Source organism: Pelobates fuscus, chromosome 1 (assembly GCF_036172605.1).
Source record: "Pelobates fuscus isolate aPelFus1 chromosome 1, aPelFus1.pri, whole genome shotgun sequence".
NCBI classification, from domain to species: Eukaryota; Metazoa; Chordata; class Amphibia; order Anura; family Pelobatidae; genus Pelobates; species Pelobates fuscus.
In genome coordinates this window covers 351,021,471-351,031,342 of record NC_086317.1, presented here as the reverse complement: position 1 = coordinate 351,031,342, position 9,872 = coordinate 351,021,471, and positions in this window count along the sequence as shown.

Here is a 9,872-nt window from a genome sequence, read left to right as displayed (position 1 = left end):
TTCATGCAGATACAATCTTTATCACACTGACTGTGTTGGAACTTCACTAAAATTCCAATGCAGTCCCAAAATATCATAACACAAAGAAGGACTACTTCGTCTTAAGTGTTTTTCCAACCCTTGACAAAACTTGTCAATTTCCCCAGCCTTCGCTAGCAATGGCAGCCAGGAAAAGGGCACTGATCTTGCAGGACCCACCACATAAATACTCTTTAGGCAATCAGGTCATGTCGTAAGAATACATTAAATAATTATATGTTTCTTAACTTCTCTCTTTGACAACATCATGTGTAATATCTATCTCAGAATATCATGGAATCAGAAGGTCCAGAATGGAAACTCAAAGAGCGAGTCAGAAGTAACTTACCCTTATTTTTGTTTCCCCAATCACATATATTTTTACTTAAATTAGAGTCTGAGTAGGTCAGAAAAGCATCAATGAATAAATATGTCACCCAGCTATTAAAGATGATTGCAATTATATGTTGTTAGGCAGTGGCAAAGGGCACAGATAGGTGGTGGTGCTTTGCCAAAACTAAATTAAACTTTCAATGTCCGTACAAATATGACTTTGCAGCAGCTGATTGCATGATTGTGATGATGTTTATCTTGGATATGTTATTTCACTTATACATTTATTTTCTAGGTTCAGTGCCATCATGATTTTCTTTGACATGCTAGATAGGTTTGACACCTATAGTTACAAAAATGCATTTACTGAATATAAAATTTAAAACGCCATATCAACAAGATTGGCAAAATATACTCCAATACTCAGTTTGACATGTGAGATGAAACTAGGTTCAAACTTTCCTTTCGCTTTCTGCTTTTGAATGTGGAGGCATCTATACTTGTACAGGGCAATTACATAAATGGTTACCTGTGGTGTACGTACCACAACAGGCATGCAGAGGCCTTGTGCTGGCAAGTGTGCCACACATTTTGCCACATTACGGGTACTGCAGTGTATCTGATAGTCACTGTTGATGTGCCTGCAGCTGTCATCCCACTCCATAATTGGCAGCTTCCAGGGAGTACAACATGACCCTATTGTGAACTCACTTGTGCAAGTCTATGGTAGTCTATGGAACAAAATGGAACCCAATGATCCTTTTTATTAGAAGAACCTAAAACAGCTATATTAACCACTCACTGTAACGCAATGGGTGATGGAATAGGAGAGGAGCCTAGGGTTCTCTCCTGGTTACTACGTGATATCCTAACTCGCAGAATAACGGAGTAAGTTATCAGACAATTTATTTATAAAATATTTTACCAGGAAAGATACATTGAGATTTCTCTCATTTTCAAGTATGTCCTGGTTCCACAAAACATTGCATCGTTACAATAGGGTACAATAAAATACAAAACAATATTTATACACAACATGTAGACAAAATGTAACATAGAACAGGTAGGAAATATATAATCTACCATGACAGGTGCGTTCTATTTTGAGATATATAGAGAGGGATCTCTTAAAGGATTTTAGGCCTGGGGAAGATTTGAGAGTGTGCAGGAAGTCTTTCCATAATTGCAGTGCTCTGTAGGAAAATGAGGATTGAGTCACATTTTTTTGTATTTTTTTGTATTGGGTAGACTAAAATAAAGTGTTGGTACTGGAATTGAGGTTATAGGTGGTGGAGACAGAGGGGGAGAGCACCCTGTTAAGGTAGGGTGGGAGCTTGACAGAAAAGCTCTTAAACACAAGGCAGGAAAGATGAACATTTTAACATGTCAAAATGGTGAGTCAAGTAATTACATTGTAGCACAAAGCGGCAGAATGAGTTATGCAATGTAGTAAGTTTATTCCTACACTCTCTATTTTGTCATTCATAGTGTCATCTATGTTGTGAGGGGACTGGTGTGAAAGACTAGGGGGGTTATTTTAGTGATGAAACATAGGAACAATCAAGCCAAACGGCATGATCTACAAATCTCGACACTGATAATTTATATCTTCATTGAACTGTGAGCCTGGGCAGTTCCCTTCTAAAAGTTCCCCTCAGACACACTGTTTGGTCAATGTTCCACACTTTAGACCTAAGTCCCCAGCTCACAGAAAAATGTAAGGATTCCCCTTACTTGCCCTCCTGGTTGGCTAATTGTCTCCAAACCACTGGACACCCTAACTACCTGACACTGTCATTTATAAATATAGGTCATTGCTAATCTAGCTACATTAATTTAATATTATTTTAATTGAATTATACCTTGAATTTTTTGTTACTTTTATTTACCAGTCTTTATTACTTATCAATGATATTGGTTGGCTTCAAGGGCTATTTTTAAATTAAATCTGCATTTTTCCAGCAATGGATCACATATATTTTACTTTTGCTGATTAAGTAAGGTTGTTGAGGATGACCAGTAATATTAACTTGATGCTCTCGGAGAATTAGGAACCTATACATTTTTTTAGGGCTATGTCATCTCCCAGTCAGATACGCATGATCTGATTCTCAGTCAGCAGGTATCAAGGAGGTATCAAGGAGTACGCAATTTGTATATGTACGCTGTCTACTTTGGAAATCTGATCTACATGTTTTCTTTTCATTTTCTTCTAGCATTGCATGCTTTTACATATGGTAAATTTCAAACAGGAAACATATTTCACGTTTGTTTATTTGTAATTACAACATTATCTTTGTTAACCACATGCATTTTATTCTGCAATTTTTATGAAACATTTCCCTAAATGGTGAATCAAGGTGGTTGTAAATGCTTATTCACACCATTACTGAATTTTATACAAACATGACTTTATTGGGAATTCAAAGTGAATTTCAAATTTTAAGCCAAAATAGCTGAATTTGAAACATTACTTATGGCCTGTAAATTCTCAAAAAATTCACATATAGAAATTTAGTTTAAAAAAAACTGATAGACAGAATTATACAAACACTGCCATTAATATGCCCGTCACTCATTAAACTAGCTGCAATAGATTGCTCTCATAGGTACTTGCATACAAAATTGTAGGATTAGGATTATGATGAGGAAGAATACGATATTCAATTTTAGAGAGACAGAGTTTTAGAAAGTGGGAGGACATCCAATCCGAAATGGAAGAAAGGCATGTCAAGCTGGTGACACATTCTAATAGAGTGGGGAAGAGATCAGGGTTATAAAGATATACCTAGGTGTCTGTCATCGGCATACAGGTTTTAGCAGTATCCAAAGGAATTAATACGTTTGCCAAGATAGGCAGTGTAAGTCAACATATTTTAAGTGAATACTTCAGGCCTGGAATAATGTATTATTTGATAGTACCGGCTCACCTATGTACACAGGTGTAATAAAGATTAAAAGAGTATGTTCAGAGTGAAACTTTCCAGGGTACAATGGGTGGTGATAGCCTGCACAGGCTTTCTCACATTATGAAATTCCAAATGACTTTGCTAAGCTTTCCAAATGATATAAATTATACATAATACAACATCTAAACATATCATAAATATATATAAATACAATATATTAATATATTTAAAAAATTTTTTATATTTTTTTCATAATATTAAATCATTTGGATAGCTTATCCAACAAAATGTAATTGAGGCCTATATATAGGATTCTTCCAATCCTAGTTGGATAGTACACTTAGGCAAATTTAAAAATAAAAATAGTTTCAGGCAATTTTGATTTTAAGTTTTTCGATGTGGCATTTCATACATACATGCGATCATTTTGGGAATAACGAAGCAGACAAACCAAAATGACATAATTGGCAAATCAACGTACTGCAAAATATAAATAATATCTATATATATTTTGCAATACACTGAAGGGTGCATTGGTTTGCAGCTCAAGTGAAAAGAGTAAACAAAATCAATATGTATATATAATAAAGTAAATATATCTATAAATAAAGATTTTAGTTTTTATTGTTCCTCTTTTGTCCCCTCTAGTAATCACCTCTCACATGATCTGTGAATCAAATCAACCATTAGTCATCTTTTTTCCAATCAACTTTTTTTGGCACGGTGAATGGTTCTCCAAACTTACTAAACATAAAGGTTTTGTGCATTGTTCATTTAGTTTGTTTCATGATTAATCCATATAGCATTTCGCAGCACAGGATTTCAGACAAATCACAGATCACCCAAAATGTACAATTTAGAAGAAACAAAACGCACAAGGTAGATAGATAGACAGACAGACAGACATGTTAGAGTACATATATTAGATTAGATATATCAGATAGATTAGATAGAGCACGTAGATTAGACAGATATATCCTATAGATATATAGCTAGATCAGATAGATAGATCAGATAGATAGATTTCCTATAGACTGTAAGCTCGTTTGAGCAGGGTCCTCTTCAACCTATCGTTCCTGTAAGTTTTCTTGTAATTGTCCTATTTATAGTTAATAATATTGTAAAGTGCTACGGAATCTGTTGGCGCTATATAAATGATAACAATGATAGATAGATAGATCAGGTAGATAGATAGATAGATAGACCAGATAGATCAGATATATAGATAGATAGATGAATAGATAGAGCGATAGATAGATGATAAATAAATGACCTAATCACAGTTAAACCAAAAGGCCACATTGCATTACTGTAATTCTAGTTGGTGTCCCCAGAAGCCGAACTACCCAGATCTTTCTCACCCGTCGCTCCTCCCATACCTCGCCCCTCTGTCGATCCTTACACTGGCTTGATGTATCCTATAGATGTCAATTCAAAATACTAACCCTAACCTATAAAACTCTAACCAACTCTAGCCCATCTTACATTTTTTTCACTGATTCATAGATATGCCCCTTCTTGGTCTCTCCGCTCTTCCGGTGACCTTCTCCTGTTCCCTGCTCACACCCTTACTGCTAACTCGTGCTTGCAGGACTTCTCGTGGGTGGCTCCCTTCCTTTGGAACAGTCTGCCTACCCCTGTCAGACTCTCCCCTACTCTTCAATTGTTTAAAAAGTCCCTCAAAACACATCTGTTCAGAAATGGTTATGGACTCCCAGAGTAACTTATCTATATCTATCCATATTTGTCTCCTGCTCTACTAAAGAGCCACACTCCACTCTCTCCTCCAGTTATGCTACTTTTCCACCTTGTTTGGTGGCTGTCACCGTTGCTGCCCTGTTGTGTATTTGTACCCCATCTCCTCTAGACTGTAAGCTTGTTTGAGCAGTGCCCTCATCTACCCGTTCCTGTGTCACTGTGTAATTGTCTCATTTATTGTAAATGTCCCCACCCCCTTTCATAATATTGTAAATCACTGTGGAATTAGTTGGCGCTTTATACATATCAATAATAATAATAATACATAGATAGATAGATAGATATTGTGTATTGTTTATATATATATATATATATATATATATATATTCTATACAAATACAGGTGTTGGCACATGACGTGTTTGTTTCCCCTCACAGAATGTTCCTGTTGTTTGGTTGTGTTGCTAAATTTAGAACCGGTTGACAGTGAAATAAAATAACTTCAGGGGATGTGTCAAATCTTATCTTCCATATGACTACTGCAGAACACAATAAAACATTGTTCGGAGCACAGGTGCACGCAATCTTCTGTCTCCATATATGATCCAATACTAATCATATCTCACATTTGAGCTTATCTCTTCTGCAATGCATATGTGAAATCCATTTCTCTTCATAAAATGCGACACAGGGATGGTAATACTTGAAGGCCTTCCTAAAGCACCCAGCAAAATGCTGTACATCTGTTAACATTTTGAGACACAGATGTTGAATAATCAGTTTACTAAGACTGTTAGCGCAATTTAAAAAGTATATGTATATAGCAATGCCATGGTCACATCAAAGCATTCTGTATTTTAATTGAAATGCTTTGATCACATTCTTCTTAATGTAGGTCTAATTGTTACAAAAGCAGAATAACAGTTAATACAATTATCTGCTTAAATAAGAAACATATTGTATTAAAGACACACTACAAGCACCATAAACACTATAGCTTGTTGCAGTGGTTATTGTATTATTAAGCTATCCCTGCAAATATCACACAAAAATTAACAGAATAAAACTGATCATAAAACTAGCAGCTTATACTTAGAGTAAACAGGAATTAACACTACTAAACATCTAACGAGAGCTCTAAGAAACATAAAATTCGAAATAAAAATTGTATAAATTCAGTTACGATTCAAAATACATAAATAACGCATAAAGTTGACAGGAAGATTCTTAGTGTCCAAGTGTATTTTATAAAAACTCAATCATGTACATAATGTAGCTAGCAAGTGTAAGTTATTTCAAGATCAAATAACCTGCAAAAACGTTACACTTACTACTGATAATATAGTACTCAATCAGCAATTATACATAGTGGTACATTACACCTTATCTACACTAAAAATCACTTTGAACTATAACAAAGGTGGTGAACTGCCAGGAAATTAGGATGTCACACAATTCACATAATACAGAACCATCCCTCTACAATGCAAATTGTTGTTGTTGCACTCGAAGTTTTAATGCATGTAATTCCTCAGCAACACTTGTATACATCTAAATTCCAAATGCCAGCACGCTGGGGTTTCAAAACAATTCTTACTTTATTACATCAAAAGAAATCTGGGTTTGATGTTTCAGTTCACTTACAGGACTTTTATCAGGACAAGCATCAGGAATTACATTAAAAACAGGAATTGTGGGCATGTCCAGAACATATATTTAGCAGGAATGGTGCTGCCATAGTGACCATAATATATATGATTCCTTTTGGGTTGAGCACCCCGTCCAGCCCCGCAGCGTCAGAGGCCCCTTTGGAGGTGATCACAGATCATATATATTTGAGGAGGTTTTGGATAGTAATGTCATTTTTATTACAATTTTCATAGAGCAGATGTATTATATGCATTGTGAGTATATACATCAAAACACTATCACTTTAACTGTTTAGTTTTGACACTAAATTATTTCGAATTTATCACATTCATTTTGCATTATATATATATTTACAATGTTCTTACTACAGATTATTAAAATACACTTTAGCTTATTTAGCACCAGCACTATTTAATTTGTCTCCCATGTTGGAATTAGGGTAGGACCCATCAAAATAGGGGTACTGTGAAGTAGGGAAGGGCGTTAACACAATATGGTCATATGGTAGAACTGAATCCCCATATTTGTTCTCTGAGATAGGTCATTTTAAGTAGCCTTGTAAAATGTAAAAATGTAATGTTATGTGTGCATTGTTCCTTAATCTGTATTGTGTACTGTGTTACTGGCATTGCACAAAAGGGCAATCCTGCAAGACAAGGGATGTGTCTATGTGGGCATTTCAGGTGTTTCCTTTGTGTCTGTGGTCTCCAAAGCTAGAACACATTCTGCCCTTTAATTTTAATCCCTGGCTGTATGATTTAGAGTACATCTTATACACGATGTCGACACGTGCGGCATTTGTGCAATGATGTTGCATGTGTATCATACGTGATGATGTCATATGCATAGTGACGTCACGTGCTAAATGATCAGAGGGCAGGTGTGAAACATCCTTTTCAATATTAGGAAGTAAAATTTGCTAATAACTATAGACTGCTCATTAATTTAATACGTTTCTTTCTATATCTCTTTGAATTTATTTTTGTAGCTCTGTCTGAATATTGAGATTGGCTTTTGTTGCTATAATAAAGACCAGCTGTGGATACTGTATAGATCAGTGATGGCGAACCTATGGCACGCGTTCCACAGGTGGCACGCCGGGCCCTTTCTGTTGGCACGTGGCCATAGGTCCGCCATTAATGCAGAGTAGGCACCTGCCTGCCCGAAACGGCAGGCGCCTACTCTGCTTCTGGGTCGGGAGGCAGGGTTAGGGATCTGTAATGCAGCTTCCCTGTCCTCCCGCGTGATGCAGTGTGGAGTGTTGCCGAGCGTTACCATGGCAACACTCCACACAGCATTGCGCGGGACGACAGGGGAGCTGATTCACAGATCCCTCAGCCTGCAGGGCTTTCCACCACCGGACCACCAGGGATGGCTGTGACGCGCCCCTCCCTACTTCATTAAAGGTAAGAAGGAGGGAGGGAGGGAGGATACTGGCACCCGCACCCCTACCCCCCAAGCACCCCTATCCCCCCAGCAGTACCCCTACCACCCCTATCCCCCCAGCAGTACCCCTACCACCCCTTCCCCCCAGCAGTACCCCTACCACCCCTTCCCCCCAGCAGTACCCCTGCCCCCCACAACAGTACCCCTACCCCCCAAGCACCCCTATACCCCCAGCAGTACCCCTACCCCCCAGAAGTACCCCTACCACCCCCAGCAGTACCCCTACCACCCCCAGCAGTACCCCTTCCCCCCCACAACAGTACCCCTTCCCCCCCACAACAGTACCCCTACCACCCCCACAACAGTACCCCTACCCCCCAGCACCCCTATCCCCCCAGCAGTGCCCCTACCACCCCCATTAAAGTTAAGAAGGAGGGGATTAGGAGGAGGGAGGGAGGAGGGAGGGGGGATACTGACACCCCCCCAGCAGTACCCCTAACCCCCCAAGCACCCCTATCCCCCCAGCAGTACCCCTACCACCCCCAGCAGTACCCCTTCCCCCCACAACAGTACCCCTACCACCCCCACAACAGTACCCCTACCCCCCAGCACCCCTATCCCCCCAGCAGTGCCCCTACCACCCCATTAAAGTTAAGAAGGAGGGGGTTAGGAGGAGGGAGGGAGGGGGATACTGACACCCCCCAGCAGTACCCCTATCCCCCCAGCAGTACCCCTACCACCCCCACAACAGTACCCCTACCCCCAGCACCCCTATCCCCCAGAAGTACCCCTACTCACCCAGCAGTACCCCTACCCCCCACACAGTACCCTTACCCCCCACACAGTACCCCTAACCCCCCCAGCAGTACCCCTACCCCCCCAGCAGTACCCCTACCCCCCCAGCAGTACCCCTACCCCCCAGCAGTACCCCTACCCCCAGCAGTACCCCTACCCCCCAGCAGTACCCCTGCCCAGCACCCCTACCCCCCACACAGCACTCCTTCCCCCCACACAGCACCCCTCTCAAACACACATTACCCCTCATACACACACACATACAGCATCCCTCTCACACACACATACAGCATCCCTCTCACACACACAGCACCCCCACAGCACCCCCCCCACACACACACAGCACCCCCCCACACACACACAGCACCCCCCCCACACACACAGCACCCCTACACACTTACACAGCACCCCCCACACACTTACACAGCACCCCTCATACACACACACACACAACACACACACACACACACAGCACCCCCCCACACACACACACAGCATCCCCCCCCACACACACACAGAGCACCCCCCCCACACACACACAGCACCCCCCCACACACACACACACAGCACCCCCCCACACACACACACAGCACCCCCCATACACTTACACAGCACCCCTCATACACACACACAGCACCCCCCCACACACACAGCACCCCGTGTTGGCACTTTAAGGGAAAAAGGTCACTCGGGCTCAAAAAGGTTCGCCATCACTGGTATAGATGGATGATGAGTACCAAACAATATTAGTACATTAATCTATAGTCATACATAATTGATTACTCATTGATCACTTGATTGTTTCAATGTAATTTTTCACTTTCACTATTTTTTTACTCATAAATGTTTGTAATGCTTTGTGTGAAGTAACTTGACAAAGACCCTCTTCTGGGTAAAAATATTGCAATCTTCTTCATGTTCAAATAAACGTGCCTGGACCTCTTCTTTGTTACTGGTATTTCCTAAAGAAGGGATATGTCATCCTAGCATGAATCAGCATGGTCCATTTGTCAATTTAGGTCCTAGTGCTCGTAGCGTAGTTCAAGGGCATCTAATAATGCACTCATGCTATGCTTTCTGGGGA